The sequence below is a fragment of the Anas platyrhynchos genome, chromosome 12, assembly GCF_047663525.1.
Source record: "Anas platyrhynchos isolate ZD024472 breed Pekin duck chromosome 12, IASCAAS_PekinDuck_T2T, whole genome shotgun sequence".
NCBI lineage: Eukaryota > Metazoa > Chordata > Aves > Anseriformes > Anatidae > Anas > Anas platyrhynchos.
Genome location: NC_092598.1, coordinates 6,050,906 through 6,078,799, shown reverse-complemented (window position 1 = coordinate 6,078,799; position 27,894 = coordinate 6,050,906). Strand labels below are relative to the sequence as shown.

General features: G+C 42.2%; 1 protein-coding gene across 2 annotated transcripts in view; it reads right to left on the bottom strand.

Annotated features, from left to right (window-relative positions):
• The window catches only part of MAF (MAF bZIP transcription factor), a 177,164-nt gene that overhangs the window by 44,988 nt on the left and 104,282 nt on the right, over positions 1 to 27,894 (bottom strand). The window lies entirely within an intron of this gene.

The window sequence follows — 27,894 nt, the reverse complement described above, 5'->3', positions numbered from 1 at the left end:
TATAGGGAATGGCAAAAACCATTAGCAAAAGCTGATTTTGCAACACTATTTATTTTCTCCGTTTGTCTTAAATACAACATTTTGTTCACTGTTCTACATATCTATTTATATTAAAATAATACAGTAAGCTGATTTTAAATTAAAAGAAACAATTCAGCTAGTGAGACAGAGTAGGGGAATATGAATTACTTTACATCCCAAGCATGCAGAACCCTGTACTTCTATCCCTGAAGCTTACAGAGACTTTCTTTTTTTTTTTTTTTTTTTTTTTTTGCCATTAATGTGGTTTCTCCTAACACAGAACTGTTGTCTGCCTCCTTCATTAATCTTCATAAATTTCAAGTGATACAATGGCCTGGCCTCACCCTGCAGGCAATAATAAGCAGTGGCAATTTATGAAGGCAGAAGTTTGGAGGAGTCAGCCCGTACGCCTAACCTGTGTCGTGCTGCACCACAGTAGAGCCCCAGGGGATGTTGAGGGGTAGGGGGTATTTTAACCCCTTCACTTTTTGGCTTTTTCAATTGTCCTGATTTGTGCAAGAACTTTTAAGTTCCCAGGAAGGTCTAAACAATTTGTCTGTGTAAGATGAAAGGAGGCAAGGATTCGTTCCTGGTAGTATTTGGATAGTGTATTGTTGACACCCAACACAGCTGCCTCTGGCAGCGAACAGTCGGTACACTACCGAGATGTGAGGGGGCAAAGGATTTTCCTTCAGACACAGCATCACCATAGGACATGTGTTGATCCCTGCTTGGTGCAGCATGGCTGCACCACCAGCCTTCTTACAGCTCCTGGCCAGGCTGGGAGCAAAGCACTGCCAAAAGCTTTGGCAGTCTCTGCTGTTCACTCTTTAGGGGGTTTTATCAAAAAAAAAAAAAAAAGAAAGAAAAAAAAAGCTCATAGCTAGTACTACTGCAGAAAATTATACAGCAATTAATAACAATTTACAAGGCAGCACCAATGTGTGCTAATAGGTATAAAAAGCAGCATAAATAATCATAGAAAACATCACATTAAGATGAAATTTCCATGGTGCAATGCTGCATGTCCCTAAAGAAACCATTTTCTTCTGTATTTACCCTGGGGAAAATAATCTTCCCATAAACAAAAACCAGTTAAGGTGTATAATTCAAGACCTAAACTGAAAAAAATTCTAACAAAGTCCCCAAGTTTAGCAGCTGCTCAGGACCACACTTTGGAGGTCTGTTCCCCAGACATTTATTGAAATCCCCTTCTAATGATTTTATTCTGTATGGGTTATGTGACACAATACAAGCAAAACAAAGAGAACGGAGCTAAAGCTCATGGAAAACTAACTCTCTTTGGAGGGTGCCAAAGCGGTAATAAAAACTGTTCTAATGATTTGATCAGCAAAACAAACTAAAAGCAAAGTTTGGAATTAATGAGAGCTCTAGATCAAAAATGTGGATGATTTTCCTCTCATTAGTGGTTTTTATCATCAGATGTTAGCATTGTTTGAATGAAATTCATTCAAAGACCTCAAATAAAAGCAGTATTTGGTAAAAGAAACCATGATTTGGGCCTATTAACAAACAGAACATCTTGCTAAATAATTCCTTTATGAACTATTCAGTAATGATGTAAAGCGGGTGTCTTTCTGCTGCCTCAGTGAAACAGCCTTCAGAAAGATCATTAAGCCGGCTTTTTGTAAGGCAAGCTAAACAGAACGACCGAAACGTCTGTTATAAGTTTATATTTGTATTCAACTCAATTAGGCCTTAGGCTAGAGATGAAAGCAGAGCAGAGTTTCCTCCGAGGCTGTTTCAAACAGCTAACTTTCTCAAGAAGTGCTTCTGCAAACTACTTCGGGCCTTTCCAAGGAGCATTGCATCACGGCAGCGAGGCCGGGGCTGGTGCTCGTAAACACGTCCAGCAGCTGATCCGCGTGGACGCCGGCCAGGGCTGCCGTGCCGCACCGGGGCAGGCATTTTGGCGCACGGGAATCCACCGCAAACAACAACAAACCCTCCTCTCTCCCTGTGCTCAGGAATCCCTCTTCCCCAGCTTTATTTCAGCCCCCGCTGAAGCCCCTGCCAGCTGGCTGCGGCGAGACAAAGCCGCTCGCAGCAGTGATGCTCCAAAAGGCTTTTGTCACCGCAGCACCAGAGCATCCTGCCTGCTTTTGGTCGCAGTTGTGCTATTGCATTCCCAAGGAGGATCGGCTGCCTAAAGGATGGGATTTTTACTTGTTACTGGGGCTGGACAACAGTGGGCTGTGGAAGAACTAGGGCTCGTATGGCTGCGTGGCATCCCTGGTGTTACTGATGGGCTGATATCACCCATCCGTAATGCCTCCTCTCCCTGGGCCCTATGGAATGTTTCACTCTAGCACTGCAGTTTTTGCCTCCAAAAGATTTTGACCACTTAAAAAAAATAATAATAAAAAAAAATGACTGAAAATGCTCTGATCATTTCTCATTAGAAACTCCCTCCAATGGATCCACTCTGACCAGACCGACCTCTTCCAAAAGAAACATGCTCTGTCAGAAACATTTCACCTGCTCACTAAGTACATTCACTACACAGAGCTCTTTTATAATGTGCTAATTTATTTTTAGAAATGGTTTTATATCGCTGAGCACCCTGAGTGCCTTTGGCAACTTCAGGTACTTTAGAAATAAATGTATTATTATTCCTCTTTAGAGATTTAAACTGTATGTTAAGTGGTTAAAAGTAGCCATTACATGGTTGGTGGCTTTTTCTTTTATTGGTTTTCCCAATGGCATTTTTAATACTGAATTTTATAATTTTTATTATTTTTATTATTTATTTATATTACAGCACTTAGATTCTTAATTTGGGAAGAATAGGTTCCTAAAAGAGAACCTATTCTGTACCTGCCTGTCAAATGAACTGTCCTAAGCCGAAGCTGTGGCCCTGAGGACTCCTGATCTCTGGCTTTGTCAGGAGGCTTTAAAAGCTGATTCTCTGTACAGAAGAATTCAAAATTCATCAATCCCAAACCAAAGCCCCAGAAAATGCTGCTTGGGCAGGTCAGAGGGTGAAGGGGAAAAGGCAAGGCACAGGCTCTGGGGTCATGAGATCCCCGGTTTCTGGGGAAAGACACAAGATACTGGCCTGTCAATGCTGGGGATAAAAGACCTCCCAGAAAGGCAACTAGGCCTTAGAGACATCAAGGGGTGAAGACCACCTCTCTTTTCATCCCCCTGTTCTAGGTGAAGCTCCAGCTACATGACCATTATGGTGCAAAAAATAGCCAGATTTCCACGTGTGTTTTTAGAGGACTGGGTGCCATTGATTGTGAAAAGTCACTACCAGACTAGCTCCTCATGCAATGAGGCATTCATTTCTCTTCCTGAGGCACTTGCCAAGTTTCAACTGCCATTACTTAACATGTTCCTCAATTTAAAAAGTTACCATCTACTAACCTTCCTCATGAAACTGTCAGTCAGTGAGAGATGGAAAAGAGCCAGCTGATTAGTTCTGATGGACTGCTGTATGGAGAGCTGGTCTGTGTCACTAAAATGCCAAATTACTAAGGAGGACTCCAGCCAAGTACAACACTTAGTGGACTGCTGTTACCAGAAGGTCAGTGCATCAAAGATACGGTGTCTCTGCAAAGCTGCAAGTTTCTTCCAAGCCTCTTTGAAGAGTGTGGAGTTACTCTGTGAAGACCTCCAAGGTGTCCCAGGTTTGTTTCCAACCTAGCTGTACCACAGCGATTCAGCCTGAGCTAAATGCACTTAGGTGAGAGACCAGTTGCAAGCATACACTTGAATCTACCCTTATTCATTTGTCAAATTTAGGCAGGTGCCTGAAATTAAGCAAGCCTGAAAATCTCACTGTGATATATATACAGGTTGTCATCTGCAGACAGATGCTTTATTGGCAAATAAAGCTGATGAGCAAACTCTGCTATTATAAACCAGGGTAAACATAAGATTCAGAAGAAGGCCAACAAACTGAAACAGGAGACACTTTCTAGAAACCACAGTCAGCTGCTCTATGCGGCAGGCTGAAAGCCTATGAGCACTCTCAGGACAGCCAAAAAGCAATCAGGTCAGCCAAACAGGAGCAGAGATGAAGGTCTCAGGACTGTCCCCATCAGTGATCATGAAAATCAGCAGTAATCCCTCCACTGATGTTGACAGGTGCTGGCTAAGATGTTATATGTAAAGTCCCCGAATCTCCATGAAGAGAAAACTTCATTCCTTCTGAAGCTTTACTAGCACCAAAATTTCATAGAGACTACAGAATTTGATCTGAAAAGTTTAATTCTTTGAAAATCTGGCAGCCTGGGTAGAAATTCTGGGCACCTGGCTTAACTATTGCTCAGTTTTCTCCAGTTTCATCCATGGTGCCATTATTTATTTAGTTCTGCAAGTTTTTAGAGGAATGCTGCAATGTGAAACATATCACTTGCACAGAGCCCCGGATTTGGCAGCCCTAGCAAAACTAATGCCAACTCAATGCAAATTTCTCTCTGCTTGTTTGCATGTATTATAACAGCAAGAAATACTTTTTCTTAGAGGCATAATGAAAATACACTGAAGACTAACATCAATGTCCAGATACAGAAAACGTAATAGCTGAGTTAGTTTATTTCCCATGTTTGTTTAGATAAGTCAATTATTTATGGTGACTGTCAATATTGTGTACTCAAGGTGGTATTAACAAAATAGAGTCCTCCAGCAGGAATTATCTGCTTGATTTTTTTTAATGTCATTACACACATCCCCCATTGTTTTTGGTATTGCTTTTGGTAAAGCATTCTGTAAAAAATCAACTGTATTAAAAAACAAAGAGTGCATCATTGCATGCTTCTAATGACCTGAAGATGTCGAATGCAGTTTCAAAGCTTCATTACACACAACAAAAAATGATCGTGGTAGTCCTGCAGCAGAGGGATTCTCACGGTCCTGCAAGCTCTTAAATCTTTCAAATGATCCGGTTTCTCCAGCAGGTTTCTACATCTGGTCTGGCTTCGTTTTTATTAACCACCAGCTCAACTAAATAACAATGTCCCATGAAGTCATCAGTTGGTGTTGGGCTCTGGACATGCTCTGGGGAGACCTGGCCTGTCCCTAATGCAGGAAGCCATCTGTGCTGGACAGGTGGATGCTCCAAGCTTTAGGGCTTAAAAACATACAACTATTGGTAGGAACCTAAAAATGCAAACTCCCACCTGAAATTTTGGGAAGGTAGCAGTGCCCCCAGGGACTGCCTACCAGATTCAGCCACCTGAGGACTGAAGAGCATGCAAATAGTATGGTTTGGGGTCACCCCATCATAATACACAGAACAGCTACATCTGATATCAAATACATGCTATCTAATATCCATGTGTTTGCTTTGTCTAGATAAAAATGTTTATACGCTCTTGACTGCTTTGTATGACGGCACTGATGTTGTTAAACACCATGTCTTATCCTATAAACAGTAGGGATTCATTTATTTTTATATCCATGAAGTGTTTATTAAATTTACCAATCTCCAAAGAGCAGCCACTTATCACAATTCACCACACCCATGCAACAAATTCCAGCTATGTACCCAACATTCATTTTCCTGGGCATCACTGCAAACAAAGCCTTGTCTGCATGCAGCTGAGGCATGTGAAAGGTAAATAGAATGAGTTTGCCAATGGAGGTCAAAATTAGGTGTCAGTCCCTAAGAACCTATTCCCTAAGCATTAAACTTCTTTGGATTTCAAGTTTCAGATGTATTTAATCAAAAAGAATACAAAAGATTTTGTAAGGTGCCTTCCCCTTGGAGCATACTACATTTGCTCCTCCACCACGTGCTGCTGGATGAATTCCAGCTTATCAAGAGAATCTTGACATCAAAACAGGAACCTCCACTTCATTGATCACAAGCCTTTCTGTGTATTTGGGCAGGTTTTCAGTTTACCTCAAGACACAAACAAACCTACAGCAAATCTGGTAATGAGGGTTTGAGGTTCTGCACTTGACTCAGTTAGTGACTCACGGAGCATCCCTGTGCCTCGGCTTATGCCTCTCTAAAACCATATTAAAGTGGACATGGGCATTTTGAGGGATGTTTTGAAAGTAATATTACTTATATTTCTATTGTTAAAACAAATATTTGTGTGATTTTGTTGGTTTCACTGATGTATCATACGGCTTGGGTAAAAAAGGTTATTACTAAAAATGGTTTTGTTTTCTCACAAGTGCTTACAAACTCAAGCAACTTTACTGCTTCACGATTAAAAAAGAGAAATCAATTAATTTTTCTTCCTCTCTTTTAGAAATAGGAGCCTGGTTATGCCCCAACTGAAACAGTCCTCCAGCAATCCCCTCTGAAGCTTGGTTCTGTGCCATCGGAGCAAACAGGAGCACTGCCATCTGCCTCCGTGCAAACAAGAGATCACCTTGTATTTCCGCAGCAAGGCTGAAGGAGTATCAGACCCTGCAAGCCGTAACTAAAAGGTGTTTATTGCCGTGATTTCCGTGACAAGGGCCGGAGCTGTTTGGTCCTGGGATTACAGTGGGAGACAGTGGAGGTACCCGAACATAGGAAAGGTGCAGGTGGGTAAAGCACTGCTGGGCAAAGAGCCTGGCTCTGTTGGGAGAGAGGAGGGCAGCAAAGGGATTTGCTTTGTCCACTGCATTATCTGCGAGCTCTGCCAGCTCACTGGCAGCCAGCAGTGCTGGGCTTCCCTGAGCCTGGATAGCAAGAGCCACCATCCGTCCTGCCCCATGCTGCCACCCAGCTCAGGTCCTGCTCTCCGAGCTTCCCCCGTGTCTCACCTAAACCCAACCGCCCTCCCGCGGTGCCTTTTTTCCTGCAGCAATACTGGGGGGGATGCCTTTCTCTCCCTGCAAAAAGAGAGTCCATCCAGCATCAAGTACAGCTATGTATGCCAGTGCCAAGCACTGTCAGAGAGAGAATTACTTCTGATTAATGAGAAAGGAAAGTTAATTGTCATTTGGTATAAACGTCAGGGTGGAAACCCACGGAAGATAAAACATTGCTTTTCAACGAGAAGGAAGGGAAGATTTCCATGGTGAAGCCTAAGCTTAATATAGATAAAAAAATGTTATTCTGCTTGGCTCCTGGGGAGCTCAGGATGTTTAGCTTTTACTACCAGCAATACGGGACTCACCGTGTAACCCTTCAGTGCACAGAGCCCACTGAATTTTTCGCATTTCTCTGGGCTAGATCCGCAGCTGGTGCAAATCACAGCGAGGGTTTTGACTTGGGTGGCACGCTGCCAATTTACTCCAGCTAAGGATTTGGTGCAGATATGTTTCCCAGTGTATAGACTTCTGGTTATGATAGACAGTTTCTGGGCTCCAAGTGGGACTGGTGATCTGAAAAGGGGGTTATGGGAACTGGCAAGATATGAAATGGTGTGGGAGAGCTGCAAATATTTAATTTCCTGTGAAATAATTCTCTGGTGGCTGCATGTATGCATGTGCGTGTGTGTATGTGCGTGCACGCAGTTCAACAAGTTACAGCCCAGAATGAAAAGATTTTCTATTTCCCGTGAACCACTCACAGCAACAATTGTCTGCCCAGGAGTGTCAGCAGGCAGCTGAACTCAGGCCCATTTTCCCTAATACAATGCCTTCAAGACAAAATTGACTCCTGAGATGCTTTCCAGCTCCCTGGCTGCAAAGCCAGTTATGTGTTTAAGGAGGAAATGTGCTGGGGAGGATCTGGCCTGGTTTAGCGCCTGCGGAGAGATTCCAGACTTGTGCACCTGCCTCTCCCCATGCCCACGGCCAAATATAAACACCGCAGCCCCTGCGCAGAGAGAGGGGCACAAGTTAGGGCCACGGCTGTTCCTGCGCTATAAAAATAGAGACAAATGCTTGCCTGCGAAGGGGAAGAATGCAAGGCTTCTCTAAAAGCCAAGTGGGAGCAAGTCCTGACACCTCCCGGCTCTTCGGCTTGTTGGGAAAGGTTCTTGTGCTTTCCGTGTGCACGTGCACGCACACACACACACACATGCACACACACGCAAGCACCCAGGGCATGAAACAAAAGCTCTGGGGAAAGCCTCACAGCGATGGTTCTAGCGGGGCTCAAAGAGGGGGCAAAATGCCTGTGGTCAGCGTTGTTTGTTGTCAGCTTGGTTGGATTAAAAGTACCCAAACCAACCCAACAAAAGCAAAAATAACACCCATCCCGAATTCCTCTTCAGAATTAATGAGGAGCAAACTACAGGATGTGCTTTCCCCTTGCCCCTCGCCCAAGTCACCGCCTCTCCCCCAGCACTTGCAGGGTGGAAATCTGTTGGCCTGTCTGTTTTCCACCCAGGTGGACAAACATATAGGCAGGAGCCTGAATGCAATTTGCTGTTTCAGAGGAAAGCAAGGTCTGCAAATGAAGTGAAATCGCTGATCTCAGGCAAGAGGGAGCGCTCCCTTCCCCCTCCAGCAAACACCCGCAGGGGCATGCACACACGTGCACACACGCACACACTTGCACACCCTTCCCTGCCAAGTTTTAATTAAGAAATGAAGGAAAATACAATATTTTTATATTGTCCTTTCAAGGAGATCTCTATTTGCATAGCTGGATCCCCCTTCCTCTGCACAGCACTAACATTAGTGTGACCTTTTCCTGCTAATTGGAAAATCTTACGGAAATAAAGCCTGTCAGAAAATGAGAAGTGTCTCCCCTTTAGGCTGGCCAAACGACCTCAGAGGGGGAAAAGAAGTTCTGAATTTCTGCTCCTTCTGCACACACTGCAAAATCTTTATTACTTCGGAGAGCCTTGAAACCCAGTAATGCCCCTCCAGTGCAAAGAGAAGTAAATAAATTTCTTCTTATGACCACTTTGGAGAAACACACAACCAGATTTACTCAGCAGGGATAGATACTGGACAAGATAATGAAGAGAGAATAAGAATATGATAGGGGTTTACAGCCTCTTCTGTCTCTTTAAAGTGTTTTAATCCTTCAGAAACAGGATATCGGGTCCATTTCCTTAAAGATACAGTATCCCTTCTGGGACAAGTAATGTTATAAAAACCTAAGATGTAACATCTATCTCACAATATTGATTGGCACTTTAGTGTGATAAAAGGGGTTGAACCTGAAGGGGAAAAAAAAAAGGAAAAAAGGTAAACTGGGATTACTCTTTGAAGAACTGAAAAAAAGTCCCTATAACACCAGGTCAAACTTTCAAAATATATATACTTTTCTCTTTTTTTCTTTAACATGGAATTGAACCAAATGCCATTTCAATGATTGTCTAGGCAATTCTCTTGATTTTTAAAGCATATAGATCTATGTTCGTAGCTTTATTACTAGCTGGTGCTGGAGCTAGCCCCAGCTCCAGCAGAAAACAAAACACTGTGGATACTTTCTGTGTTCCTGCAGAGGAAAAAAAAAAAAAAAAAAAGAAAGAGAACAACAAAAAAAAAAGGAAATTTCAAATAAAGAGATATGCTTTTGTTTTTAACAGCAAACAAAGGAAACCCGATTTGAAATGACTGTCTGGTTCATTTACAAAATGCCCTTTTTAGACAGCATCACCTGTTTTTCAGAAGAGCTTTGAATGAAAACATTGAAACAACTGTCATCATATGGATATATCTACAGTCATTCCTGAATTACTCAAAGTTAAAATAACAGAGACACAAATACTGCAAACAATTATTCATCTGAGTAGTTCTTACTCATACGGATAGTCTCATTTAGGCCCGTAGGTCTATTTCCATGGGCTAGCAGGACTAGGCTCATATTGTAGGGTGAAGTTAGCAAAGCCTGCAGGACCTCTGCCCACTTGCTGCCCATCCAGGAGCCCACCTGGTAGGTGCCTGCTTCGAAAGTCAGGGTGGCCCCAGGATCCCATGCCCTGGGGATGGACGTGACCCAGTGCAGGAGCCCTGGTTAGGCATTACACAACAATATAGGGTGGTACTGGCATTGCTCAGATCTGTCAAGTTTAAGTCCCAGCCTGCAAATGCACTGAAGTCAATGGTGTTTTCTGAAGGGGATGAAGTGACAGGCTCTTCCGAGACACATATGCTCCATCTCAATGTTATTCTCAGCCTGTTTTTTGTAATAAAGCTCAAAATATGCACTCCAGGCATCGCTGTGCTCCTTTGCAAGGAACTGGGTGCCAAGAGGCAGAATAGCGCTCCCATTAAAACATGCTCTGAATACAAGTAAACACCGAGTGTGGAATCATCCTGCTTGCACTTTGGGGTTGTATTGTATTGTCAATGTGGCTGGGAACAGCAACACATTCTGCATCCTGATGCTGATTTAATGGCTAACAACCTGCAGAAAGATGTAGTTTAGCTGTTTTGCTGCCAGCACCTACCAGAGGATGCTCAGCAGAGGCAGGAGGCCATGCAAACCCCAATGCCCATAGCAGCTGAAGAAGTCAAGTGGAAAAAGGACACAGATTTTTGCCATCTAACACACTCTCCTCTCCTGCCAGTCTCTTTGGCCGTGTCACTTCACCCTAAAACTCTCCCATCAAGATAATAAAGCAGAGATACACAGTTCTCATTCCAACCTCCTTGGACCACTGTTATGAGCAGAGCCGTCCCCATTTGTCAGGGACGTGCGGACACCCTGCCCACACAGACTAGGTACTTGCCCAGAGGGCCTCAAATTTAGTGAAATCTTTTATGGAGCTTGAATTATTCAAGCCTTGACCTTTAGCAAATCTCTCAGTCAATGCCAGTTAATGTCCTTTAAAATCATTGACCCTAGGTCAGGGACCAAGGGGGTGCTTCATCAATGATGGCACACTGTTCAAAATCAGGAGAGGTTTTGCTGTATATTTGTGAGTACCCATGGAGAAGAACCACTGCCCTCAAACAACAGCATGGGCAGAAGTCTCTCAGCCACCCTTCATGGGCTCAATTCTGCGTGGTGTGGGGAGAGGAAGGGTCCTCCACATGTCCTGCTCACCCCATGGCCTCTGGCATGGAAAGGTGCTGAGATGCAGGGGACCAGCACGCTGCAGAGCCAAGCTGCAGCATCTGGGATTAGAGAAGCCCGAGTGCTCCTCTGAACATCCCTCTCTACATTCAGGATACACCTGGAGCAGGGAGGGTGGTTCAGCCCACAGAAAGGAGAAAGGTCAACCCCGCCATCCGCAGTCAGACCTCAAAGTACAGGGAAGGGAGGTAGAGGGTGGGGGAAAGAGCTCTGCCAACATCTCCACCTGCCCAATAGGTTTTACTGCCTGGTACCTAGCTCAGCATACACATTTTGTAGACAATTACCGTGTGCGTGTGCAAAATTTTGTTGAGAGAATTTCACATCCCAAAACAAGCATGCCTCTTAAAAGCTGATGTTGGTTTGGCAATAAAAGACTGCTGGCCCCCTTTTCACTCTCCCTTGATAAGATTACCTCTTACAAAACGATTTCAACACCATTTAGAAATAAGCACAAGTTTTATAACAAGCCTATCTTTCTGGAAGGATGGCTTTTCAAATGTGAGCATGTGTGTGTGTGCTTTGTGACAGGACCTGACGTACTTTTCTGAATATTTCACAATGTTCATTAACAGTAAGGTTGCCTACATTGCTATAAACAGCAAAAGTTCTGGTTCAAACCTTCATACAAGCTCAGCACTTTTAATCTTGGACTTGAAATTGGTTCATGGGACTAGGTGAAAAGCTAATTTGGGGGAGATTTCTGCTTTCTTCAAATGGTAAAAATGTCAATGGGAGTCATGAGGTTAGACTTATTGGGCAGGCTTCTGCCCTGATTCTAGCTAGGGGAATTATACATAATGAATTAACCACATGACTAATTTTACTTCATTTTCTGTTCTTGAAGTGTCTGGAAGCAAATTAAAATACCTTGAAATTATTCATTACTTGAAAGTACTCATAGAGGGAGGGATTTATTTCACCTTAATTCAGACACCTAAAAGTTAGATGTTTCACTAAACCAGTTGTCCTCTACAGCTAAACTATAGGTTTTCTCTATAGCTAAAGAAGCAGAGGGTAACTCACCCAGTCCCTAATACAGATGTTGATGGTAGGTGGGTAGAGCCACCCTCTGGAGATGCATCTCTCTCCTGTGCTATAGAGAGAGCCCACCTGAGATGAGACACAGGACTTTCCCACGGCCAAAATTAATTGAAGTTAAGCTTAACCTACATCGTTTATCACAGTGTAAGTGCAAAGGTAAGCATTTCCACAACACAGTGCTTGAATGTTCAAGAATGAGCCGTTTTACACAGACCAGGCAGACCCTGATTTCGAAAGTACTTGCACATCTAGCAACTACTGGAAACATTAATAGTTAAGTACCTAAATACCTTAAAAAACGGGCCCACGTGTCATATTGAATGTTTCTGTTCTCTGAATGGATGAGTTCAATTCACTGAATCAGGCTTCAGGGACAGATCGTCACTACTGGTGGCTGCTCTTGTGTTTCACTTCCTCAGTGAAACTCTTCTGGTTGAACATCAGTAGAAAACAAATGGGAAAGGGGTATGATGAATGCTGTGAATTCTGAGCAGAGAAAAAAAAAAAAAGCAAGCAAGAAAAAAAAAAAGCCAAGCCTTTAAACAATTTAAGTGTTGAATTAGATTTCTAAATTTGGTTTGGCCTTCAAAAACAGGGAGCTGTCTCACAGGAAAGCTGTGAGGCGCTCCATATGCTTGAAAAATTATAAAATGAGACCGTGCATTTCAGGATTCTTACCTCTATTATGGGGCTCAGAGCAGGAATAGCTCCATGACAGAGGCTACACTTTTCTCATTTCTTCTGGAAAATCTCTGCTCTGCGTGTTAGCAGCGCGGGAGCCTGGGGGCTGCCCGGGTGCAGGTGCGGAGGTGTGTTCTCAACTCTGGGGCGATACTTTCAAACCAAACCCCAAGTTTAACTGCATCAGGATGTGAAGGGTTTGTCTGCTACCAGAAGGTACGTGGCCAAGGCACACTCATACTGCTTCAAGAACGTGTGGGCAGCTCCTGTGACTGCATTTGGAGACATTTCTGTGAACCCTGCAGAGTGCAACTGCCTGCAGCAAGGCGGGGAAAGGCTCTGACAGTGAGATGGGAAACACTTCTTTATCCCAGCACCGAATGTGCCCTGCCAGTACCACGGGGAGGGACTGATGTACCTCCCTGCTGTGGCTCTGCAAGCCCCAGATGCAGCACCAGGGGCTGCCATCTGCAGCTATTCGAACCAGTGAACAAAAAGCACTCCTTTCTCTACGAAAATCTTGGAAAGAGCCTAAAAGCAACCCACTTCCCCTAAGTAATATCGTGCAGTCCCTTCTTCAAATGTGTAGGCTGCAAGGGCACAGTGGAGCCTGCCATTTCATATAGGTCCTATTAATATTCTGCCAGGAGGCAGGCTCATGCCCTGAGCAAAGAGAAAGGCATCCCCGTGTCCGTGCTGCTCGCTGTGCTGGCAGCCACTCCGCGGTTACGCTGCTCTTCGCTGCTGCAGCCTGGCGGGACCCTTTTGGACAGAGTACAAAAAAGTGCAGCAGTGTCTGTTTGACACCACATGAGGGAATGCGAATTGTCAATTTGTTGACAGTGTCATGTTGCCACTACCAGCTTTCCCCGCGCTATTTGGAAAGAGCTCAAGACAGTCGATTTCCCAGGCTTCGCTTCCTCACATTACAGCCCCACACGCCCAGAAAAGAGGCACAAGCAGAGCTGAGATCACTTTTTAACAGAGGGAGAAGCTGTTTTCTTTTTAAAATACCACCTTTATTGTTACAGCTCGAAAGATCCTAGTCTAGGAGCATGTCCCCCCCCCGACTCTGCCCACAGAGATCAATCTTTTGATGATTTTGAACTTGCTCCTGCAACACCACCATGTCCAAGCAGGATATTGGAAAGGCACAGGGCTTGGGGAAAACAAAACAAAACAAAACAAAAAACCAACCTCCAGACCTTCAGACAGACTGATAATGCTTGTTGGGCAAATTTCCAGCCTGCTCAAGAAATTCACAGGTTCTTGAGAGAAGCTGGAGTGTGTTTCAGGCCACCTTTAGATCACACGCTTGCAAAATGCCTGCAGTTGCTGCTTCTGCTCAGTGCCTGGATGCTGGAGCTTTTTCGCAATCAGCATCTCCACTTACAGAACATTTTGCAGCCTGTTAAACTACTGACTTTAGCTTTCCCACAAATTCTGAATATAGAATGCATTCTAGATTTCAAACAAAAACAGAAAATGCTACAAAATTCATTTAACTCAAAAAAGATGAGAGATCTTTGGCGCATATATATGTACACACACATTTCTTTTTTACATCGCTTTCCCCGTGACGGCAGAAGGAGACTCACTCTACAAAAACAGTATTTCTTCCGTGCATAACAGGCTGCCATTTCAGGACCAATACTGCTAACATTCCTTCTGCTGAGTTTCACTAATTTCTCTGTGGCATTGTCAATATAATGGGACTTCCACTTACTGGAAGAGAAATGACTGCCTTTGCTTGGAAATACAGGCTACACTTGATTATATTTCCTTCTCTTTTTCATCTTTAAATTCAATAGAAAGAAAAACAAACAACTGACAAATCAAGCAATCAGAAACGAAATGGCTGTTGTTCACAAAAGCCAAAGCCCTCTGTGTTGTCCACCATCAGAGGTTGCTCCTGAATAGATGGATGCATGGCACTGTGCTGGTTAAAGAGCCTGAGCACCCAGTTTGCTGTGACATGAATCGTGGAATCATAGAATCGCGAAGTTACCAGGTGTGTCTAAACTCCCTGCATTTGTTAAGGAATTAAACAGCAACTGAGGTGCTGATGGGATTTGCCCCAGTGCCTCCTGTTTGCCACCCTGGGAACGCAGTGAACGCGTTCCACTTACAGTTGCTTTTAAACGAGAGGCCCCTTCCCACAAACAGGCATGTATCAAGCTGATGGAGCACATTTGTAAGAAACCGCTCTACACCTTGAAGACTGAAAGAATAAATCTCTTTAATAAGCTCTTAGGTTTTCCTAGTGATGCAGATTGAAGTAATATTATAGAAATGTGTATAGTTGTCAGTAATTTTACAGGAACGAATAGAAAATGCCAGGAGGACTCATTTGTGAAATGGAAACATTTCACGTGTTTTTTTTTTTATTATTTTTTATTTTTTTGTGTTAAAGATTCATGCAAGGACAAAGGGGCTGCATTTCTATCACACTGATCTGTGCAATAATTGCATACTTCCTGGGATTTTCTTTAACATCAGCTCTGCTAGGTTGCTCTTTGCATCTTGTACATGCACAGGATGTCACAGCAATGCAATTAATGCTAAAGCAATCAGTTACAAGAAATGCAGTTGCTGAGCTGAGAATTACACTGTTTTTGTGATCTAAAATCCCAACAATATATACTGGCCCCTAAAGAAGTGACTTGAAACTTGGAAATCTGGGAAAGATCATCTTAAAATAAATGCATAAATTTCTTACCAAGTCACACGTGCTGCCTCCGACCTGACCCAACCATACCTCTGGAAAAATTCCCATTTACCAGTGGCAAAAAACTTGGGCTGTTTATCATGGCAGCGTGACTGCAAATAAAACAAATACCATCACTGCCTCTTTTTGAGATGAGTGTTTTTTGGAGAAGCAGTAGCAGCAGGAGTGCCTGGCTTGACTAATGCTGTGGGTATCTGCCCCTGGGGAGTGCAGATGCCAGGAAATAGCTTTGGAGGGTTGTTACTTGTAATGATCACGCTGGATATTTTAGGCATGTTAGTGGGCACTGTTCAGTATAATTCTGGATTAACTCTTTTACTTATCATTGGTACAAATTAGATGGAATCTACGTGGATGTGTTAAATACAGATACACTAAAATAGGTTGAAAATTTAAGTGGATCCAAATTAACTCATTAGACAACCAGAACACAGTTCAGAAAGGGGAGAGGCATCTCGATAACTGTCCCTGAAAAGAGTGTGTTGCAGTGGTTTGGAGGGTGCCAGGAAATGAGAATGCTGTCATTCCTGTGCATCGTCTTTCCAAGTAAAACTACCCTGAGAACTTGACCTGTGTTCTCTAAATGGGCTAATTTAGAGGAAATCAAAGAATTTGGCCCTCAGACCTTCCTGGTTGTCACAGTATAATACACAGAGGCAACATCCACTGAAATAAAGCAAAGTGCTTTCACCAGAGTGAAGTTTTGAAAAGATTTATAAAGTCTGACCAACTTAAACCCTTCTCCTGCTTCTGCATAACAACTTCCATAGCATGCAAAATCAGGATTCTCAGCTGAAGCCTTATTTTAGAGGAAGGAAATGGTTCTTCAGAGGCTCTGAACTACAGAAGCCCCTGGTCTGCCCACATCCCTTCCACGTGTGCCTGCTGGCTGCTGCTGGTGAACAGAAGATGTCACTGCTGAGGATCTCACACCTCGCTCTACCTCCCCTTGTAGGATTTTACCATCAGTCAGGTCTGGCTGAAATTGGTCAGTGGCTTCAGGAGGTGTTGGGGGAGAAGAGGGCTGATGGAGAGCAGAGCCACCAGAGCTGCCTTTTTTAGGAAAGCAGGTTAAAAAATTTGCTGACGGAGACTTGGGACAAAAGTAGATGCGATGTCAGGATCTGTGGTGTCTGGATTTTGATATGCAGTAGGTGTCTGTCCAGTATAGTTTGTACAAACGATCACTGTTCCACTCCATTAACTCCTCATTAGAGCAGCATACTGCACCTTAAAAGTAGCTTAACCTTAAATTACCAGTATCCAAGCAAAAGAAAGAAAAAATAGTGCATCAAGACCCAGTCAGAGAGATTCAGCACATGTCAATTAAGATGACAGCCAGCATGTTTTAAGCCACAGCTCCTCAGAAGAGCATCAGTGTGTACCAGGATGCTGGAGCTTTAATAATTCACAATTTCCTTATTGAGGTCTGATGATGCTAAAATAAGGTGTTGAAGCTTGATTAGTAGTAGGAACATAGCAGCTTAACCTCTAACATTTAGCCTTCTCCTCTGGATCGAATTACTGATCTTTATCTTGTTGAGCTGTGCTAGCAGTTGGCTTGGGAACATTACACCTTTCTAAAAGCTGTCAATCTTTGTCAGTGTCTTTTCACAATGGATTGGAATAGCTATTTTTAAAGACCTATGTCATTTATTTTTTTTGTAAGGATAGTGTTTTTATAGTATATCAAGGTTTGTATGTTTGTTTGTTTGTTTGTTTTGATACAGATTGCCACGTGCTCAGTATCACCTATAGGCCTGACTGAGAATAACTTCTATTAATCTTACTCTGATTTCTAGTGAATGGGTGTGAAAAGATGAAGAACCACCAAAGCAGAGGAGGAGAAATTGTAACTTAAATTATTAATTAACACTTTGATTTTGGGTTTTCATTTTAATTTATTTTTCTGTCAAGGGGTCAATTCCTTTTCTACATGTACAATGGATTTCTTCAACATCACACTGAGATGTATTTCTCCAGCACTGTATCATTAATACAGCCTTCTTTTAAAGTATTATTTTGGCTAAAAGTAGTACCAAAGTGGTACAAATGTACAACAGGAAAAAAAAATATATTACTAAGATTTGCATAAATTTTATGTAGAAGTATAGAAAAATGACATTATAAAATTAAATGCTGGCCTTTGTAATGCATGATGTCCCTCTCTTGCCTTTACAAAACTTATCTCTGTATTTTTGTAAGGATGAAAAAAAATCTTCACATGGAGGGTTTTTAAAACACGTACAGAAATCCATGTATAGACTTTTGGCTAGACATGAAAGAACACAATTTTTTCCCTTTAAATCAGTTTGCAATGATAAAAGTACATGTAAAATTCACATCGGCTCCTTTATGAATACTCCCTTGCAAAATAAGGGTATACCCTGCTTATCATTCTTTTTTGTGCTAAGGATGGTGGACAAGATTGAACCAATGACACAGGAACCCTTGCCTCTGGTTCTCCGTGCTGGCTGCAGTACCCAGACACCGCATCAACGCAGCTCCCAGCAGATGCTGAGTTCCCTCTGGCACATTCTCACTCCCACTTCTGAAACTAAATTCTGTTCACTTATTCTGGTAGCTCTTTTATGGAGTGGCAAAGTAGGTTTTAGGTGTATGCCTGTAGCAAGACTGGAGAAGGGCAAAACTCTTTTCAAATTAACTTTGAGGTCCAAGATCTGCTCCACATTTACCCCAGTGTGAAACCAGGCATGTTTTCACTCAGAATACAGTGATGGTATTTATGATAGAGAGGATTTGGCACTAATTTAAACACACTTACTCCATGTTTCCAACATGCAGAATTGGGAGCAGAATTTGGCCCAGAAAGTTCATTTGAAAATGCGTATTTATTCCCATCTGGTTTTGCTGCTGCTGTTAATATATATGCTTGCCTTGCAAAGTACTTTAAAACTCAATAAACCATCATAGTAAAATAGGATAAAATGTTTTTATAGTAACAATATCTCTCACTACTATGGGACCTTTCATGCCAAAGTACCCTAAAGCTCTTTATAAATGTAACAAACTGATATTCACATGCTTCATCTACAAAGATCATTTCACCCACACCGAACGGCAGGTACAAGCAATAGCTTTTTTCACAGCTGGCAGAACCTTAAGCTAACTGACAAAACAAATTACAGGTTAAACAGGTACAAAATAAGAGCATTTTGCTTGCTAGAAAACATTCGCTTTTTATTGAATAAAGATATTTATTCTTTTAGGAATTTACCAAGAGCAAATTAAATAATTGCATTGTATGTCTCCATATAAATTCCTGAAATAGTCCCTCCAAGGAGAGCTATCCTTCCTGCTTCTGGCCAACACCAGGTGCTGTCATGCTCACCAAATGTGGTGGATGAAGTCCAAGTATGCCTCACACAGAGCTGGTTATCTGAAGTACAGTGTCTGCAGGAACATCCATGCCCCAGAGATGTAAGGATGCACTGAATCCAAGCTGCTGAAGCCAAAATTAAGATTTTCCTTCACCCAGTTCCCCTACTGAGAGCCCCCATCTCTCTTCCAAGCCTGAGCACTTGGTGCTCACCCACACCGCTGCCAGGCTACTCCCCCCTCTTATCAGGCTGTCTCCTTATTAATGTTTTGCTGTGGACATTCCTTGGCAGGGATGCTCATGCTGCTAACTACATGCCTAATGCAGTCACAGCAGCAACCACAAATAAACCAAACTACCCCACTGGAGCCACCACAGGGCTGTGCTGGGGAGGGAACAGCATGCTTGCGACTCATCATGCTTCTCCTCCCTGACCACCCTTTCTGCAGCCAAAGACCCTTCCTGCAAACCTTTACACTTCTTTTTACCCCATTATTCCAGAATAATATGAATATCCTGAAGGGTAAATTTGGGTTTCAGCCCTGCACATTGCTGCTGGGCTAGCAAAACACAGAGCAGAAGCATGAACCAAAGGTACATTGAACTCTCAATTTTCCCAATGTGTGACCCTTACAGCACCGCCAATGCTAAATACCTTTGTGGTGTCTCACTGTGAAAATGAAGGTCACAGCTTGTCAAAATGGCCCTCAGATAAATCTGCAGCATGGCGATTTCCCAGTTCAACAGCTGACCAGATGCTGCGGGGATGTGGTTTCAGAGTCTTTCATAGCTATTTATGTGAGTTTGAGGTTTTCTCTTTTGCTTTGTTGCTTTTCAGTGCAATGCTGATATGGAAGGAAAAAAAAATAACTGAAATTCATTCCAAGGGTTATGAGGAGGCAGAAATTGCCCCACATCTGCACTAGTTTGGTCTAGGCAGTGGCTGAGGACGAGAGTCACATGTTTTCAGGAGTGCCAGGCTGTGAGAAGTGCTCTCAACTCAGGGGAAAACCTAAAGCTGTCTTATCTTGTTCTTTCCTGCAAACTTGAAAACCAGAACTTTTCTCTTGAACTTTTGGCCCTGTATGAAGTGTGAAAAGTGAATAGGGTTCTTCGAAAAAGGCAAAGACCAGAAACCCCAGCAGAAACTGGTACATGATTTCCAGTCCAGTCACCCATCATTGTTCCACAGAGAATAGTAATCTTGTGATTGCATAACAATAAGTAAAAAATAACAAATGCTTCATGAAACACCTACATACCATGGGATCTCTCTAACTCCTTCAAAAAATGCATTGTCTACTTGTCCTTCCATTATTGTCCCCATTTCATGGGGAGTAGTCCGGGTTGAGGCAATTGGGTGCCCTGAGATCCATCAATGTGTGCACCACTCCTGAACTGTCATGCCTTACTTCCCATTGCTGTATGAAATCCCAGAAAAGAGTAGGATCACCGTACTGTGTAGCAAAGGTGCCTTGTTCTTATTTCATTATGTGCTTTCTTTTTAATATAGAAGTATCAATGGAGACAAAAAAGTCCCAGAGAAAGAATTTCTGCTTGCTTTGTTTTTCTCCTGAAAGACACAGTGCTGTGATATCACGGCATTGACTGCCAAGACGACAACTAGATTGACTAGTAAATATGTATTTTAGTGGAGCTCAGCAGAACAATATCCCCTGTAACGTAAGTCATTCCATTAGTAAGACAGAGGTACTCGAGAATGTTATATCATCTTTATTCCTTCTGGAAGGACTTCACTACCATTACTATAAAAAAAGTGCTTCAGAGATTGTAAATACATTTAAGTAACTCTGACGAAACAATAGGATCTGACTAAAATGTGAGGTGTTTATCTCATCTGTCAGTCTGATATGGGATAAAAGCCAGAGCAGCTGTGGCAGACTCAAAAGCACCCCTCCCTGATAATTTTTTCTCCTCTTCTACGATGCTTTTTCCTACTTAGAGTGTATGCTGCACCATACCTTTGGTATTGGTGTTTCTTTCTAAATTGAGAAAGGCTGATTACAGCAGATGACTGTCTATCTCCCATTAAGATATACAATATATGGTAATGAAATCCAGTCGGTGTTGGAGTGTGAAGTACTAAACCAAAATGGTCAGAATATGAGTCAGGCTCAATGTCCTCCCCTAAAATCAAAAGACTGTTTTCAACACTGTGAGATGTTTTTAAATTAAACAATAACAACAACAACTAATAATGTCATCTGTTTCTTTGACTCTATGATTCACTGTACCTCCAGGTTTTATCATCAAGTATTTCTTGATAAACATGAAAAACAAGTGGCATACCTTGTTTGAGACTCAGCCCTGTGAGTTTGAATCAAACATCTGAAAATGACTGAAATTTTCTGGACTACACAGTGGTCAGCAGGGACTGGCTGTCATGAAGTTGTGACTTAGCTGTAAGGCAGTCAGAGGAGAGTGGCTGATGTTGGCTACTGATTCTCTATAGGGTAACCCACCAACTATGACAGTCATAGGTAGCTGGATTTCTTTTTTTTTTTTTTTTTTTTTCTTCCTAAGGAAGCAATCTAAAGCAATAATCATTTATAGTGTTTTCAAATTAAAAAAAAAAAAAAAAAAAGATACCTCCTGTCACTGCAGTTTCCATCCAGACAGCCATACTAAAAGGTGGGATACAAGTGAGATACAACATACCAAAGACTGATTGCCCTATCAGGGCACTTGCATGCACAGCCCGTGCCACAACAAAAAGACAATGAAGTACAGGCTTACAGGAAGAACAAACATTTTTTTTTATCCTCACTGCTCCTACACACAGCAGTTGCTACCATTAGACACATGTGTCACTATTAGCACTAGGTGCCTAGGTGTGCATGCAATTAGAGATGCACACAGTTATACCTCACCTCCAAGTGGGGACTTCAGAGACTTAGCTATGATGTTTCATTCACAGAATATCAATACAGATTTAATTCAATTTAATTTTAGCTAAATATAAAACTCTCTCATCCCAATGAGACAAGCAATTTCCCCTTGCTGTGATCTCTTCACCTGCCTCAGAAGTGCAAGTCACCTTTAGGACTGAGTACACAGGGATACCACAAATGCAAAAAACAAAGTACCAGAGATTAGTATAAACAGTTGGGGTAGCTCAAGAAAATAAAAGAGAATTGATCAAGTTGAATTGATGTAGAATGCACAGGTCTTAATTTAGGAAAATACTCAAACTTTGGCTTTCTTTCAAGAACCTGCTTGGTGGGATCCTACTCAATGCAGAATTTACACAATACCCAGATCTCAGTGAAGCAGAGAGCATTTGTGTTCAGGTCTTTAACCGCACACTTTGCTGAATCAAAGTTTATGCTATTAATACCATGGCATTGACAAGAATCTAAAGGTTTCTTAATGGTGGCATGTCATCAGAGGAACCACAGTTTACTCCCTTATGTAGGACACTGGGACAATGTCAGAGAGCTGCTCACAGCAGGCTGGATGAGATCTCCTGGAGACTTGCAGCAAATGTAACCCGCACCATGGTGGTACTATCTACAAGATGTGATTAACCAAGTGTGCCTTGACATCTGTTCATGTCGTCAGTGTTTCTGGGATTTCTAGTGATCAGCACATTCATATTCTCATCTCCTCTGAGCAGTAAGCAGTGAAAATATTTGGCCAGTATTTTAATACATATACAACTGAGAACGTACTCTCTTTATTCCCTGAAAGCAATAGCTGTAGCCACACTTTCATCCTTTCTGCATATCCAATGCATGCTTACAGATTAAGATAGACCTCATAAAAGACTAAAAATATATTGTTTTAAATCCCTTGAACATTATTAACAGCCAGTTAGTTAATTTATCTGTATAGGAATGTCTAAGGATTCATCAGAAGTAATACATCCTAAATTTCTGATTAGTGGAAATGAGAAATACTGTACCAATCATTCAGTTAATTCACTGAGGTGTTTTATTATACGTGCAGATATTTGGTATCGAGATGTCATATCCCCATAATGAACACAATAAAGGATGAATGACTGGTAAAGCTTTCAGCTCACGATACCTATAAAATCTAAGTGTTAGCAAGGTGTTATATACAGATTAATTTATAGATTCCTATTAACATACTGCATGCTCTTTGTATGGCTACAACTTCTCAACCGTGGAAGATAACTTTTGCCATATAACATTGGAGTTATGATAAGAGTTGTTCCACACTGCTCAGGGCAGAGGGTTCCAAAATGGGAACCCTGTCTGTGGCATGTACATGGTGGCAGTGCAAAACAGAGCAAGTAGATGCAGATTTTACATATGGATTAAAGAAGACAGCCTTCTTGTTAATAGAAACCTGTCAGCTTTTGCCAGTAGCATGACATTCAATGATGATTGAAGCTAACGTATTCTTGAAGATCTCAGAGAAATAAATGCTCATGGTCCTGTTGGGTTTAGTGGGAGATGGGTTTCAGTACAAAAGCAAAGAAAATGTTTTAATCATAGTCTTTCCTTTGCAAACAGAGGAGTAGTTTTCTTTTGGTCATCAGATTAAATCACTCTAACATCTAAACAAATAATTGACAAAGAAGATTTTTTAATAATAGATGTTAAAATGTGAATCCAAACAAAGGAAACATACCTACAGAACAGCTGCTCTGAGTATAATGTGTATCATTAACCATTATATGTGTCTGTTCTGAGACCAGAATTACAAAAGGCCAAATTTTCTTAAAAGCATGTTAAAATATTAATAGATATCTGAAACAGTTTTATTGCATGGGCTGCCAGTCTTATGAAAGATTACATCACACTGGAAGAAGGGTAGGAAAAATGCCCAGACATTGGTGACCCACTGCGCTGAGCAGCATCGTGAAAACCTAATGGGAGATAACGAGATTGAACATTATAGCTGGCAGCAAGTCTGATGTGGAGGGGTTTTACTGGGAACACTGGCTATAAATTTCATGCCATCCAGCATGCTAATTTTATAAATATATGGAGGTCGTACTCGCAATCATACACATTTACAGACTCCAAACACCAGCAACATGAAGTCACAGCAGAAGCATCTGTTATCCAATGTTTTTATTTTTGCCATAATTGACATGACATGACTTTATTGCTTATAAAGACAGGCCATACTGAAACTCAACTCTGAAGTCAGTCTCTTTCTTGAAATTACCGTTCCTCCATCACTCACATTCCCCTGTTCATTTTCATGTGGTTATGTGTGAGTGCTAAGGCTGCTTTCATTAATTTTTTACTTGAAGCAGCAAAGCCTCAAAGTATCTATTTGGGGAAGAGGAGATGCAACATATAACAATTAGGAGAAGTAAAATGCAATGCTTGGTTCGATCCTTCACCCACTTGCTTCATTTAAAGGTTAGTCAATGACAGCCACACGGCTGGGAACGCTGGCAAATTTTGGATGAACTATGCAAACATAACTATGAACTTGATCCCAAGTCCACTCACATACATTAATCAAGCACTGATTAAATAATAATATTAATAATAAAAAAGCCAACATCCTGATTCTACTCCTACTAAAATTAAACAATTTTACTCTTTCATTTGAAATAGAGCAAGGCTGTCAAACTGCACATGTCCTGACCAGAAGTTCAAAGAAATTCTAACATCTTTGAAACTGTTCTCTAAACGAAGTTGGAAAAGCTGCTGGCATGACCATGTAGTCATTTTCTACCCAAAAAAATAATCAGGAAAAATACTTCAGCTCATGCTGGAGTCTTGAGGTACTTTCCAGACTCAGCGACTCTGTAGACTATGGCAGAGAACAAAAAATTTAATACTGTTCAAAAGGAAATATCCTATATATACCTCACCTGATTTTTTGTGTTACAGAGACATGACAAAGCAGACGGACCTGCCGTATCACCTTGGTTTTGTAGATAATCATCTCTGCCTGAACTGCAGTGCAAGTGGAACTGTTGTAATCTTACCCCAACACCACTCACTGAAAACCTCTCATCCAAATGAGCTAATTTTAGGTAGAAATATTTTTAAATAGAGAAAACTAGTCCTGCACAGTTTATATGCTATCCTTTTCACTCTGTCATCTGAGAAAATTCCAAGTCTGAGTACATATAAGAACAAAAAAAATCTGTGTTTTCCAGCACTCCCCTAATCTGGTGACATATTAAAACAAATTCAGCTAAACAGTACAGAGCTCAGAGATACCAAATAGTTCTGATTTTGAAAGCATACAGCAAGGTAGCATGGAGACTTTCAAGCTGCCCTTGCCTAATGAAAGGTTTGGGATTATGAATATTCAGCTGCAAGAAAAGCTTCAGCAAGAACTCATACTGTATTAGGCACTACCTATAAGGCACTGGCATTAACTCCACTCCTTCCTGAGCTATTATATGTATTTTTAAGGTGCTGTGATTGCAAATTACTGTACAGACTTGAAGAGGCAGGTAGGTTGTTGCTGAGGAATCTACCCAGGGTAAAATAGAGATGCTCTGGCAGTGAGTGCCATGCCCCCGCAGTCAGCCAGCCCTAAGGACTCACATACCCACCCTTGCTTCTTGCTTTTATGGGTGCACTGATGAAATGTCAGTACTTCCCTTGTGCTCCTCTCCTTAGCATGAATGTGCAACTTATTAGTTTTTAATTGTATTGTGTGTGTGAAAAAACACGAAGCATCAGCTACTGCCGTATAGCTCTTATTTTATTGTATTCATACATGCCAAATAAAACCCAGTGCAATCTTTTGGTTGCTCTCACCATTGACCTAAATGTAGCTAGCAAGTGGCAGCAGAAAGAATTCCTGTACCTTCATGCTATACACAGGTTATGTATAGATCACGTGAATTCCAATTTTATCCCTCCTTATTGTGCTCAGATTTCCTGTAAGGGGTTTTGACTAATTGTGGCTTTGACAAGAGTTGAATCACGTGCTGCTCGGTGAGCACACGAGCTCAGGTCAGTCAGTCAGACGGTCAGTCTGGAAAACAGATCCATACTCCTAATCCTTAAGGCTGATATAAAGCAGAGATAAGTGCATTTGTGATTTGGAGGTTACTCTGGGTAAATATCATTTGAGAGAAATGAACTCTTGAGAGAGAAGAACTGGAAACGAGATGTCCTAGTGACAAGGATTTCTAAGAAGTGGATCATCGGATTTTTTTTTTTCTTCTTCTCATTTAGTCTCTCTGCTGAGGTTTATGGCCTTGAAGCTGCAGGAAGGCTTTCCCCTCCACCCACTCCCCCACCCCAGCCCTGACCAGTTCTCTACAGAAAGGTGGAGACAAGAAAGCTGAAGACGAATAAGTTTCTAGCAGGAACCACTGAAAGATTCATTCTCTGTGTCTTTTCTTGCCTAGCCTGTGAAAAGCCTCCAACCAAAGCAGGAGAGACTCCTGCCTCAGAGGAAATATCTTTCCAGTTCAGCTTGTTATTCAAGCACAAAGTGGATAAGCTGTGTTTGAACTTTGAAACACCTGAACCTGCACTAAGCTTAGAAAGTTGCAAAGAGCTTGAAACTTGCTCGCCTAATTCATATTTGGCTCAGTTAGACATTTTCCACTTGAGGAATCAAATACCATATGACACTGTATAATCTATCTTTCAGGCATCCTCTGCAGCATTGCTTCCTAGTTCCTCAGATTCCCCCACTCATTTTAGACCTTATTAAGTACATCTTCCATCAAAGCATTTAATGGCAGAGAGATTTTTCCAATAACTCACAAGATGCAAACTCAAGAGTCTTGCTCGAACAACTGCAGGCAGCTACAACAGCCGTGCAATCATTCAGCAGCTATTGAAGTTTAGATGTTATTGTCTGATTAGCGGCACAGGTATTTTGTCTCAGATTTTATTTCTCTCATTTTCCCCCCTCATAATAAAACATATATCCTGTTCAGCCACTCAGCTTTGTTATTAATATTGATCAGCTATAGGGAAAGATTGATTCCTATATATATATATTTTTAATTTCAGCTAGGCCTTCTTGCTCCCGGTGACTTGCCACCCCCACCGTAGCATCCCTGTCCGACGTGTTGTGAAAGCCCTCTACAGCAATGCCTTTGAACTGCAGTGCTACCTGCAGTCAGCAGGCAGCCAGGGTGTGTGGGGAGAGACAGTGCCAGCATCTCACTTCTGGGCATCCCGGTCCCCACTGCATACACCGCTGCCACAAATGAGAGCCTTGGCCCAAAGAAATCAATCGGGTTGTTTCCATGGGAAAAGCTATTATGTAGAGGATGCTAAGGAATTACATCTGAAAAGGAAACTTTAAGAGTGTTTGGAGCGCATTCATGATTTACATCAATTTGAGGAGGAACAATTAGTGTATGACTAACACTGCATTAAATGTACTACCAACCCCAGGAGTGTGCAAGCCCAAGCTTTGTTGCACCTCCTGTTGTGAGTGCACGGAGGTGAGTTAGAGCTAGGCTGTTTGTCCTGAGCACTGTGTTCAGCCCAGCACCGTGGCTATTTTGTGTGCTACAAGCCTGAACAAAGCTGGGGATGTGGTCCCATTCCTGGGGTCTGTATCAAAACTAGCTGCAAGAGGCCTTGCTAAGTTTGCTGCTCATAATTACAGCAGTTCTGCTACCTTAACGCATACTAATAACAAATCAGAAAGACCCAGAGAAAAGTCCACCAAACACTGCATCAGCAAATCACAGATGTCTTCAGGGATCCCTCTGTGCAACTCAACGAACTCCCTAACTAACCTGTAGAGTCAGGGAGATCAAAGTTTGAGCATGGCTTCAGAGGTAGCCATCGGGCTTCTCCCAGACAGGATACCTGCATGCCGCCCTGGGCAGGGAGGTGCTAGAAGCACCAACCACAGGGAAAATTGCACGAAAGTAGCTGACAAAAAAAGAAAATTAATTACACAGATCACATCTACAGCATAGGGACGAGGTGTTGCGGGCCTATTTCTACATGACTCAGGGGTGCATAGTCATGAAAGCATGTAAAGGGCTTACCCCTCCCCAGCACTTCACAGGAAGCCTGCAGAGTGTCTGCCTCTGGCCTTGGGAATCTAAATACTTATTTTAGAAGCACAGATGAGGTTCGGACACCTACAAACACTGAGCTCCAGCATTACAGTGGGTCACGATGCTGCTGAGCCCTACCTGTCTCTGCCACCCATCACATGCCGCAGCTCCCTGCATCAGAACAGAGCCACCACTGTGTCACTGCTGCCATGTGGGCTTACAGCACAGCTTCC